This window comes from Sceloporus occidentalis, unplaced genomic scaffold (genome assembly GCF_023333645.1).
Source record: "Sceloporus occidentalis isolate IW3139 unplaced genomic scaffold, rSceOcc1.0.p SCAF_387, whole genome shotgun sequence".
NCBI lineage: Eukaryota > Metazoa > Chordata > Lepidosauria > Squamata > Phrynosomatidae > Sceloporus > Sceloporus occidentalis.
The window spans coordinates 301137-313865 of record NW_028317367.1 but is presented as its reverse complement, the minus strand read 5'-3'; positions in this window follow the sequence as shown (position 1 = coordinate 313865).

Here is a 12729-nt window from a genome sequence, read left to right as displayed (position 1 = left end):
AATAACGGTTCCGGGGAACGCACTGGCCTGGGGGGGGGGGCAATTACCCGTACAGGAGTGCAGTATGCACACTGCTGATAATTCATTTCTGTATAAAATCCCTGCGTGTCACTCTGAATACACAGTTGGCTAGTGATTTGGGTGACGGGAGAGTCGGTGCGTTGACGTGCGCCCGTATACAGTTCTTACGCCCCGCGTTACTCCTCGGCTAGTGATTTGGGTGACGGGAGAGTCGGTGCGTTGACGTGCGCCCGTATACAGCTCTTGTGCCCGCGTTACTCCTCGGCTAGTGATTTGGGTGACGGGAGAGTCGGTGCGTTGACGTGCGCCCGTATACAGCTCTTGTGCCCGCGTTACTCCTCGGCTAGTGATTTGGGTGACGGGAGAGTCGGTGCGTTGACGTGCGCCCGTATACAGTTCTTACGCCCCGCGTTACTCCTCGGCTAGTGATTTGGGTGACGGGAGAGTCGGTGCGTTGACGTGCGCCCGTATACAGCTCTTGTGCCCGCGTTACTCCTCGGCTAGTGATTTGGGTGACGGGAGAGTCGGTGCGTTGGCGTGCGCCCGTATACAGCTCTTGTGCCCGCGTTACTCCTCGGCTAGTGATTTGGGTGACGGGAGAGTCGGTGCGTTGACGTGCGCCCGTATACAGCTCTTACGCCCCGCGTTACTCCTCGGCTAGTGATTTGGGTGATGGGAGAGTGGGTGCGTTGACGTGCGCCCGTATACAGCTCTTACGCCCCGCGTTACTCCTCGGCTAGTGATTTGGGTGACGGGAGAGTGGGTGCGTTGACGTGCGCCCGTATACAGTTCTTACGCCCCGCGTTACTCCTCGGCTAGTGATTTGGGTGACGGGAGAGTCGGTGCGTTGACGTGCGCCCGTATACAGCTCTTGTGCCCGCGTTACTCCTCTGCTAGTGATTTGGGTGACGGGAGAGTCGGTGCGTTGACGTGCGCCCGTATACAGTTCTTACGCCCCGCGTTACTCCTCGGCTAGTGATTTGGGTGACGGGAGAGTCGGTGCGTTGACGTGCGCCCGTATACAGCTCTTGTGCCCGCGTTACTCCTCGGCTAGTGATTTGGGTGACGGGAGAGTCGGTGCGTTGACGTGCGCCCGTATACAGCTCTTGTGCCCGCGTTACTCCTCTGCTAGTGATTTGGGTGACGGGAGAGTCGGTGCGTTGACGTGCGCCCGTATACAGTTCTTACGCCCCGCGTTACTCCTCGGCTAGTGATTTGGGTGACGGGAGAGTCGGTGCGTTGACGTGCGCCCGTATACAGCTCTTGTGCCCGCGTTACTCCTCGGCTAGTGATTTGGGTGACGGGAGAGTCGGTGCGTTGACGTGCGCCCGTATACAGCTCTTGTGCCCGCGTTACTCCTCGGCTAGTGATTTGGGTGACGGGAGAGTCGGTGCGTTGGCGTGCGCCCGTATACAGCTCTTGTGCCCGCGTTACTCCTCGGCTAGTGATTTGGGTGACGGGAGAGTCGGTGCGTTGGCGTGCGCCCGTATACAGTTCTTACGCCCCGCGTTACTCCTCGGCTAGTGATTTGGGTGACGGGAGAGTCGGTGCGTTGACGTGCGCCCGTATACAGCTCTTACGCCCCGCGTTACTCCTCGGCTAGTGATTTGGGTGACGGGAGAGTCGGTGCGTTGACGTGCGCCCGTATACAGCTCTTGTGCCCGCGTTACTCCTCGGCTAGTGATTTGGGTGACGGGAGAGTCGGTGCGTTGACGTGCGCCCGTATACAGTTCTTACGCCCCGCGTTACTCCTCGGCTAGTGATTTGGGTGACGGGAGAGTCGGTGCGTTGACGTGCGCCCGTATACAGCTCTTGTGCCCGCGTTACTCCTCGGCTAGTGATTTGGGTGACGGGAGAGTCGGTGCGTTGACGTGCGCCCGTATACAGCTCTTGTGCCCGCGTTACTCCTCGGCTAGTGATTTGGGTGACGGGAGAGTCGGTGCGTTGACGTGCGCCCGTATACAGTTCTTACGCCCCGCGTTACTCCTCGGCTAGTGATTTGGGTGACGGGAGAGTCGGTGCGTTGACGTGCGCCCGTATACAGCTCTTGTGCCCGCGTTACTCCTCGGCTAGTGATTTGGGTGACGGGAGAGTCGGTGCGTTGGCGTGCGCCCGTATACAGCTCTTGTGCCCGCGTTACTCCTCGGCTAGTGATTTGGGTGACGGGAGAGTCGGTGCGTTGACGTGCGCCCGTATACAGCTCTTACGCCCCGCGTTACTCCTCGGCTAGTGATTTGGGTGATGGGAGAGTGGGTGCGTTGACGTGCGCCCGTATACAGCTCTTACGCCCCGCGTTACTCCTCGGCTAGTGATTTGGGTGACGGGAGAGTGGGTGCGTTGACGTGCGCCCGTATACAGTTCTTACGCCCCGCGTTACTCCTCGGCTAGTGATTTGGGTGACGGGAGAGTCGGTGCGTTGACGTGCGCCCGTATACAGCTCTTGTGCCCGCGTTACTCCTCTGCTAGTGATTTGGGTGACGGGAGAGTCGGTGCGTTGGCGTGCGCCCGTATACAGTTCTTACGCCCCGCGTTACTCCTCGGCTAGTGATTTGGGTGACGGGAGACTCGGTGCGTTGACGTGCGCCCGTATACAGCTCTTGTGCCCGCGTTACTCCTCGGCTAGTGATTTGGGTGACGGGAGAGTCGGTGCGTTGACGTGCGCCCGTATACAGCTCTTGTGCCCGCGTTACTCCTCTGCTAGTGATTTGGGTGACGGGAGAGTCGGTGCGTTGACGTGCGCCCGTATACAGTTCTTACGCCCCGCGTTACTCCTCGGCTAGTGATTTGGGTGACGGGAGAGTCGGTGCGTTGACGTGCGCCCGTATACAGCTCTTGTGCCCGCGTTACTCCTCGGCTAGTGATTTGGGTGACGGGAGAGTCGGTGCGTTGACGTGCGCCCGTATACAGCTCTTGTGCCCGCGTTACTCCTCGGCTAGTGATTTGGGTGACGGGAGAGTCGGTGCGTTGGCGTGCGCCCGTATACAGCTCTTGTGCCCGCGTTACTCCTCGGCTAGTGATTTGGGTGACGGGAGAGTCGGTGCGTTGGCGTGCGCCCGTATACAGTTCTTACGCCCCGCGTTACTCCTCGGCTAGTGATTTGGGTGACGGGAGAGTCGGTGCGTTGACGTGCGCCCGTATACAGCTCTTACGCCCCGCGTTACTCCTCGGCTAGTGATTTGGGTGACGGGAGAGTCGGTGCGTTGACGTGCGCCCGTATACAGCTCTTGTGCCCGCGTTACTCCTCGGCTAGTGATTTGGGTGACGGGAGAGTCGGTGCGTTGACGTGCGCCCGTATACAGTTCTTACGCCCCGCGTTACTCCTCGGCTAGTGATTTGGGTGACGGGAGAGTCGGTGCGTTGACGTGCGCCCGTATACAGCTCTTGTGCCCGCGTTACTCCTCGGCTAGTGATTTGGGTGACGGGAGAGTCGGTGCGTTGACGTGCGCCCGTATACAGCTCTTGTGCCCGCGTTACTCCTCTGCTAGTGATTTGGGTGACGGGAGAGTCGGTGCGTTGACGTGCGCCCGTATACAGCTCTTGTGCCCGCGTTACTCCTCGGCTAGTGATTTGGGTGACGGGAGAGTCGGTGCGTTGACGTGCGCCCGTATACAGCTCTTGTGCCCGCGTTACTCCTCGGCTAGTGATTTGGGTGACGGGAGAGTCGGTGCGTTGACGTGCGCCCGTATACAGCTCTTGTGCCCGCGTTACTCCTCGGCTAGTGATTTGGGTGACGGGAGAGTCGGTGCGTTGGCGTGCGCCCGTATACAGCTCTTACGCCCCGCGTTACTCCTCGGCTAGTGATTTGGGTGACGGGAGAGTCGGTGCGTTGGCGTGCGCCCGTATACAGCTCTTGTGCCCGCGTTACTCCTCGGCTAGTGATTTGGGTGACGGGAGAGTCGGTGCGTTGACGTGCGCCCGTATACAGCTCTTGTGCCCGCGTTACTCCTCGGCTAGTGATTTGGGTGACGGGAGAGTGGGTGCGTTGACGTGCGCCCGTATACAGCTCTTGTGCCCGCCTTACTCCTCGGCTAGTGATTTGGGTGACGGGAGAGTCGGTGCGTTGACGTGCGCCCGTATACAGCTCTTGTGCCCGCGTTACGCCTCGGCTAGTGATTTGGGTGACGGGAGAGTCGGTGCGTTGACGTGCGCCCGTATACAGCTCTTACGCCCCGCGTTACTCCTCGGCTAGTGATTTGGGTGACGGGAGAGTCGGTGCGTTGACGTGCGCCCGTATACAGCTCTTGTGCCCGCGTTACTCCTCGGCTAGTGATTTGGGTGACGGGAGAGTCGGTGCGTTGACGTGCGCCCGTATACAGTTCTTACGCCCCGCGTTACTCCTCGGCTAGTGATTTGGGTGACGGGAGAGTCGGTGCGTTGACGTGCGCCCGTATACAGCTCTTGTGCCCGCGTTACTCCTCGGCTAGTGATTTGGGTGACGGGAGAGTCGGTGCGTTGACGTGCGCCCGTATACAGCTCTTGTGCCCGCGTTACTCCTCTGCTAGTGATTTGGGTGACGGGAGAGTCGGTGCGTTGACGTGCGCCCGTATACAGCTCTTGTGCCCGCGTTACTCCTCGGCTAGTGATTTGGGTGACGGGAGAGTCGGTGCGTTGACGTGCGCCCGTATACAGCTCTTGTGCCCGCGTTACTCCTCGGCTAGTGATTTGGGTGACGGGAGAGTCGGTGCGTTGGCGTGCGCCCGTATACAGCTCTTACGCCCCGCGTTACTCCTCGGCTAGTGATTTGGGTGACGGGAGAGTCGGTGCGTTGGCGTGCGCCCGTATACAGCTCTTGTGCCCGCGTTACTCCTCGGCTAGTGATTTGGGTGACGGGAGAGTCGGTGCGTTGACGTGCGCCCGTATACAGCTCTTGTGCCCGCGTTACTCCTCGGCTAGTGATTTGGGTGACGGGAGAGTGGGTGCGTTGACGTGCGCCCGTATACAGCTCTTGTGCCCGCGTTACTCCTCGGCTAGTGATTTGGGTGACGGGAGAGTCGGTGCGTTGACGTGCGCCCGTATACAGCTCTTGTGCCCGCGTTACGCCTCGGCTAGTGATTTGGGTGACGGGAGAGTCGGTGCGTTGACGTGCGCCCGTATACAGTTCTTACGCCCCGCGTTACTCCTCGGCTAGTGATTTGGGTGACGGGAGAGTGGGTGCGTTGACGTGCGCCCGTATACAGTTCTTACGCCCCGCGTTACTCCTCGGCTAGTGATTTGGGTGACGGGAGAGTCGGTGCGTTGGCGTGCGCCCGTATACAGCTCTTGTGCCCGCGTTACTCCTCGGCTAGTGATTTGGGTGACGGGAGAGTCGGTGCGTTGACGTGCGCCCGTATACAGTTCTTACGCCCCGCGTTACTCCTTGGCTAGTGATTTGGGTGACGGGAGAGTCGGTGCGTTGACGTGCGCCCGTATACAGTTCTTACGCCCCGCGTTACTCCTTGGCTAGTGATTTGGGTGACGGGAGAGTCGGTGCGTTGACGTGCGCCCGTATACAGCTCTTGTGCCCGCGTTACTCCTCGGCTAGTGATTTGGGTGACGGGAGAGTCGGTGCGTTGACGTGCGCCCGTATACAGCTCTTGTGCCCGCGTTACTCCTCGGCTAGTGATTTGGGTGACGGGAGAGTCGGTGCGTTGGCGTGCGCCCGTATACAGCTCTTACGCCCCGCGTTACTCCTCGGCTAGTGATTTGGGTGACGGGAGAGTCGGTGCGTTGACGTGCGCCCGTATACAGCTCTTGTGCCCGCGTTACTCCTCGGCTAGTGATTTGGGTGACGGGAGAGTGGGTGCGTTGACGTGCGCCCGTATACAGCTCTTGTGCCCGCGTTACTCCTCGGCTAGTGATTTGGGTGACGGGAGAGTGGGTGCGTTGACGTGCGCCCGTATACAGCTCTTGTGCCCGCGTTACTCCTCGGCTAGTGATTTGGGTGACGGGAGAGTCGGTGCGTTGACGTGCGCCCGTATACAGCTCTTGTGCCCGCGTTACTCCTCGGCTAGTGATTTGGGTGACGGGAGAGTCGGTGCGTTGACGTGCGCCCGTATACAGCTCTTGTGCCCGCGTTACTCCTCGGCTAGTGATTTGGGTGACGGGAGAGTCGGTGCGTTGACGTGCGCCCGTATACAGCTCTCGTACCCCGCGTTACTCCTCGGCTAGTGATTTGGGTGACGGTAGAGTCGGTGCGTTGACGTGCGCCCGTATACAGTTCTTCCGCCCCGCGTTACTCCTCGGCTAGTGATTTGGGTGACGGGAGAGTGGGTGCGTTGACGTGCGCCCGTATACAGTTCTTCCGCCCCGCGTTACTCCTCGGCTAGTGATTTGGGTGACGGGAGAGTCGGTGCGTTGACGTGCGCCCGTATACAGCCGATTTACAGCTCCAGCCGGGTTACCTGATTGTCCCTTTGAAGGCCGGAGCTGCAGCCACGTTCAGTCTCAGGGCCGGTTACACAATAAACACAATATAATATTATAATATAATATGTTACCGGGTCATGTGATCAGAAACAGGACACAGACGCTCCATGACCCGGCTAAACTGCACACCAATCCCCAACAAAGGCCCCGAAACACCCTCACCCAACCAAACACTTTTTGCAAACTGCCCCCAGACAACCCGACCCAGAGTTCCATGAAAATGTCTGTCTCTAACCGGGGACAGGAGGTCCGGGGCAACTCCCGTTAACATGGCCCTGTCACACCCCCCCCCCGCTCTATACAGTAATAACCTTCAGCATCGTATACAGTAATATAACCCCCCAGCGCTGTATACTGTAATGTATCCCCCAGCGCTGTATACAGTAATATAACCCCCAGCGCTGTATACAGTAATATAACCCCCCAGCGCTGTATACAGTAATATAACCCCCAGCGCTGCATACAGTAATATAATCCCCCAGCGCTGTATACAGTAATATAATACCCCGCGCTGTATACAGTAATAACCCCCGCACTGTTTACAGTAATATAACCCCCAGCGCTGTATACAGTAATATAACCCCCAGCGCTGTATAAATTAATACAGGGGTCCCCTATAAGCAATTGGGCCGCACGGCAGTTCCGCTGTATACAGTAATAGCCCCCAGCGCTGTATAGCGTAATATACCCCCAGCGCTGTATAGAGTAATATAACCCCCCTGCGCTGTATAGAGTAATATAACCCCCCTGCGCTGTATACAGTAATATAACCCCCAGCGCTGTATACAGTAATATAACCCCCAGCGCTGTATACAGTAATATACCCCCCCAGCGCTGTATACAGTAATATACCCCCCCCAGCGCTGTATACAGTAATATAACCCCCAGCGCTCTATACAGTAATATATCCCCCAGCGCTGTATACAGTAATATAACCCCCCAGCGCTGTATACAGTAATATAACCCCCCAGCGCTGTATACAGTAATATAACCCCCAGCGCTGTATACAGTAATATAACCCCCCAGCGCTGTATACAGTAATATAACCCCCAGCGCTGTATACAGTAATACAACCCCCAGCGCTGTATACAGTAATATAACTCCCCCCACGCTGTATACAGTAATATAACACCCAGCGCTGAATACAGTAATATACCCCCAGCGAAGTATACAGTAATATAACCCCCCCAGTGCTGTATACAGTAATATAACCCCCCAGCGCTGTATACAGTAATATAACCCCCAGCGCTGTATACAGTAATACAACCCCCAGCGCTGTATACAGTAATATAACTCCCCCCACGCTGTATACAGTAATATAACACCCAGCGCTGAATACAGTAATATACCCCCAGCGCTGAATACAGTAATATACCCCCAGCGAAGTATACAGTAATATAACCCCCCCAGTGCTGTATACCGTAATATACCCCCCCAGCGCTGTATACAGTAATATAACCCCCAGCGCTGAATACAGTAATATACCCCCAGCGAAGTATACAGTAATATAACCCCCCCAGTGCTGTATACAGTAATATACCCCCCCAGCGCTGTATACGGTAATATATCCCCCAGCGCTGTATACAGTAATATAACCCCCCCAGCGCTGTATATAGTAATATAACCCCCCAGCGCTGTATACAGTAATATAACCCCCCAGCGCTGTATACAGTAATACAACCCCCAGCGCTGTATACAGTAATATAACTCCCCCCACGCTGTATACAGTAATATAACACCCAGCGCTGAATACAGTAATATACCCCCAGCGCTGAATACAGTAATATACCCCCAGCGAAGTATACAGTAATATAACCCCCCCAGTGCTGTATACAGTAATATAACCCCCCAGCGCTGTATACAGTAATATAACCCCCAGCGCTGTATACAGTAATATAACTCCCCCCACGCTGTATACAGTAATATAACACCCAGCGCTGAATACAGTAATATACCCCCAGCGCTGAATACAGTAATATACCCCCAGCGCTGAATACAGTAATATACCCCCAGCGAAGTATACAGTAATATAACCCCCCCAGTGCTGTATACAGTAATATAACCCCCCAGCGCTGTATACAGTAATATAACCCCCAGCGCTGTATACAGTAATATAACCCCCCCCCCAGTGCTGTATACAGTAATATAACCCCATGCTGAATACAGTAATATAACCCCCCCCAGTGCTTATGTTTTATGGCAGTACTATTGAAATCCGTTATAGACTTTCATTAGTTAAGAGTGTCCGGCTGGGTGATTAAGACGGCACATACACATTGTTGGTGTTGGTGGAATACTTTTACAAACTTTGTTTAACCCCTTAATGAGAATTGACGGTCTGGGCATGTCACCTAAAAACAAAGGGTTAACGACAATTGACGTGCCAGGACTGTCATGACTGCGAACGGGTGCAGAAAATATATATAAAAAAATTATTTTTATGAGCAAGTCCTAAAATTAGCGCTTTAGCTTAAAATGATTCTCGCATGGAAAGAGTTAAAATACTGGCATGTTAAATGCCCATGGGGTGTCTACTTTAAAAAAATGTATGATTTCACTGGGTAAATTGAATTGGCCGGGTTCAACAATGCCCCAATTAACACGGGGGGGATGGTCACACATCTAATTTCCCATTAGAAAAATGCACGTGTCCCAAATGTGGCCTTTTAGCCACCAAACAACCCGACAAATCCATGCATGGGGGGTATCACTGTACTCAGGAGATGTTACTGAACACATATTGGGGTGTCATGTGACTGCGACATATACCAGGAGCTTTAAATTCATACATAAAGTAGGTGTGTGTGGGGGACAAATACACAAAAAATACTACTGCAAACAAAATGTGTGCATGCAAAGAGTTAAAATACCAGCATTTAAAATACCCCGGGGTGTCTGTTTTTCAAAAATCTATGGTTTTATTGGGCACACTGAAATGGCCCGGCTCAAAGATGTACCAAATAGGGCATGGGCAGTGGATCACCAAATTTCAAAGTTCAACATTGAAAAATGCTCATGCCCCTAACGTGGCCCTTTTTCCCCCAAACAGCCAGGCAGACCCATTCATGTGAGGTATTGCTGTACTCAGGAGATGTTGCTGAACACATATTGGGTTGTTGTGTGACAAAGACAGATACCAGGAGTTGATAATTCATACCTGAAGTCAAATATTTCTGGGGGGAAAAAAACGCAAACAAATGACTACCACAAAGTTTGACAAAGGCTGGTGGTAGAATTAGTGCATGGAAAGGGTTAAAATACCAGCATTTGAAATACCTCGGGGTGTCTAGTTTTCAAAAATATATGGTTTGATGGGGTGAATTGCATTGGACGGCTTCAAAGATATCCAAAATAGCACATCGGGGAAGAATTACCAGATTTGGAAAAAATGGTTTTGAAATAGCAAAACGTGCAGAAAAAAGCAAAAAAACATAAAAACATTGGGTATTTCTAAACTCAGGACAAATAGTAGAATCTATTTAGCAGGTTTTTTCATTAGCTTTTATAGATGAGTAAAACATGTTTCAAGTTAGAAGTCCTTTTTTCTACATTTTTCACCATATTCTATACGTTTTTAATAGTAAATAATATGATACAATCAAACCAATGACATCTAAAGAAAACAACAATATATAACTTGTGTAGAACTGTATCCAAAAAATAAAATCAGTCATTGTCACGAAGGGGTTAATGTAGCAGAAAATGGGTTCCGCTATAAAAACGTGAGCTGGCGAACCGGAAAGGTTCTGAGTTCTACAAAGAAACCAAAAAGATGGCGGCTCGCGGAGACACTTTGCCCTCCGGCGTTCCCAGGATGTGCCGAGTTGTCACTTGGTCCTCTCAGTCAAACCTGAATATCTGCATTAGCCAATAGGGAAGTCGGGCAGCAACCAGACTCGTGTCATGTTTAGGTGAGTGGGTGGAGCCAGTTCCCGAACGGCGTTAGGCCGTCAGTCGTCATTAGGCTGTCGGCGGCGTCACATCCGGGTAGTAGGATTAGGGCCTAACGGTGAGCAAGCAGAGCCTCCACCCAGCACACCACACAGCGGCTTGGGCTCCCGGAAAGGTGAAAGTGGAGCCAGGGTTGGCGCTGACGATCCCCTGGGGTAACTGGAAATACCCTGGGTCGGCAACGGGCTATTGTTGAGTAGGTGGCAGTGGGGAAGCAGGTTATTCTGGCCCATATGAAGGCTTGGACATACACTGGGGCAAGTGAGAGAAGGGTGGGGCGACGGGGTATTCTAAGGGGGTATGAAGTATGGGGTTGTAGTCAGAGAAGGTCGGGGGTATGTGGGGTCTGGAATGCAGAGCTTTTCTGAAGGTGATGTTTGTGGTAAGGGGGTAATTACTTATTGAGCGCTTTTTGGTTTGGGGCAGTTAGTGGGGGCAGAGTTGTCAGTTGTTTGGTTGGTCCATAGTTTGAGTGGGTTTTGTGTTGGGGCACATTTAGATTTTTCTTGGGTCCACAAAGTCTTTTTTGTGGATTTTCTTGAGTCCACGCTGTGGTGGGAGGGGTTATTTGGGAGGGGGGGCATGCTGTGGCTTGAGGGGGTTATTTGGGAGGGGGGGCATGCCGTGGCTTGGGGGGGGCATGCTGTCGTTTGAGGGGTTATTTGAGAGGGGGCATGCCCTGGTTTGAGGGGGTTATTTGGGAGGGGGGCATGCTGTGGCTTGAGAGGATTTTTTGGGAGGGGGGGCATGCCGTGGCTTGAGGGGGTTATTTGGGAGGGGGGGTGCCGTGGCTTGAGGGGGTTATTTGGGAGGGGGGGCACGCTGTGGCTTGAGGGGGTTATTTGGGAGGGGGGCACGCCGTGGCTTGAGATTACTTTTTCGGGGAGGTCAGCACGCAGTGGCTTGAGAGGATTTTTTTTGGGAGAGGTGGGGCACTCCGTGGTTTGAGGGGTTTATATGGGAGGGTGGCATGCCATGGATTGAGGGGGTTATTTCGGAGGGAGGGCACGCCATGGTTTTTTCAGGGGATTTTTTTTGGGGGGGGAGTGTTAGAAAAACGCTTATGTTATCGTAAATATTATTCCTGACAAAGACATCAGAAAGCAGGGAATGTCTAGTCTGTGATATATGCACGAGTTCCCGCCAACACACCTACTCTGTTATTTTATATATATATATATATATATATATATATATATATATATATATATATATATATGCAAAGTATAGGCCATTCTTAATTATGCAGCTTAAGAGGCGTAACCTGCTTGAAAAGTAACCAATCAGAACGATGCATGCTATTAGAAGTAGATAAGAGGTTATATAAACCATGTAATCAGACAACGCTTCGACTTTTGTTTGTTGTGTGCCTTGTCTCGATTAAGCGCATGATCTAAATAAAGGAACACTTTCTGAGGAGAATCCGACCATTATTTCAACCAACAGTGAGGTCGGCACGCCGTGGCTTGAGAGGCTTTTTTGGGGGAGGGGGGCACACCGTGGTCTGACGGGATTTTTTGTGGGGAGGGGGGGCACACCGTGGTTTGAGGGATTTATTTGGGAGAGGGGCACTGCGTGGTCTGAGGGGATTTTTTGCGGGGAGGGTGGCACACCTTGGTTTGGGGGGGATGGGGACGCAGTTTAAGCTACTTTTTTTGTGTTGGGGTCCATTGAGGAGTCTTGGGGGGGTATAACTAGGTTTAAGTTTTGGGGTCCATTGAGGTTTTTAGAGGGAGGGACTCGGTTTGAGGGTTTTGTTGGGGTCCAGGAAGTTTAGGTTGCTATGGTTGGCTCTTTGGAGGGTTTGTGTTGGTTGGGGGGCGCGTGACTTTTTGGTTTGAGACAGTTTGGTTGGGGGGGGGGCGCCGGGCTCTGTGGTTTGGTTGGGGGGGGCCGGGCTCTGTGGTTTGGTTGGGGGCCCCGGGCTCTGTGGTTTGGGTGGGGGCCCCGGGCTCTGCGGTTTGGTTGGGTGGGGGCCCCGGGCTCTGCGGTTTGGTTGGGTGGGGGCCCCGGGCTCTGCGGTTTGGTTGGGTGGGGGCCCCGGGCTCTGCGGTTTGGTTGGGTGGGGGCCCCGGGCTCTGCGGTTTGGTTGGGTGGGGGCCCCGGGCTCTGCGGTCTGGTTGGGTGGGGCCCCCGGGCTCTGCGGTCTGGTTGGGTGGGGGCCCCGGGCTCTGCGGTTTGGTTGGGGGGGGGCCCCCGGGCTCTGCGGTTTGAGAGGGTGTGGTTGGGGGGGGCCCCGGGCTCTGTGGTTTGGGCCCTTTCGGGGGATTTCCATGGTTTGAGGGTCTCCTCTGTTAATGTGAGGCCCCCCTCTGTTTTCAGAGCTGTTTATCTCCGACTTGATCCAGTAAA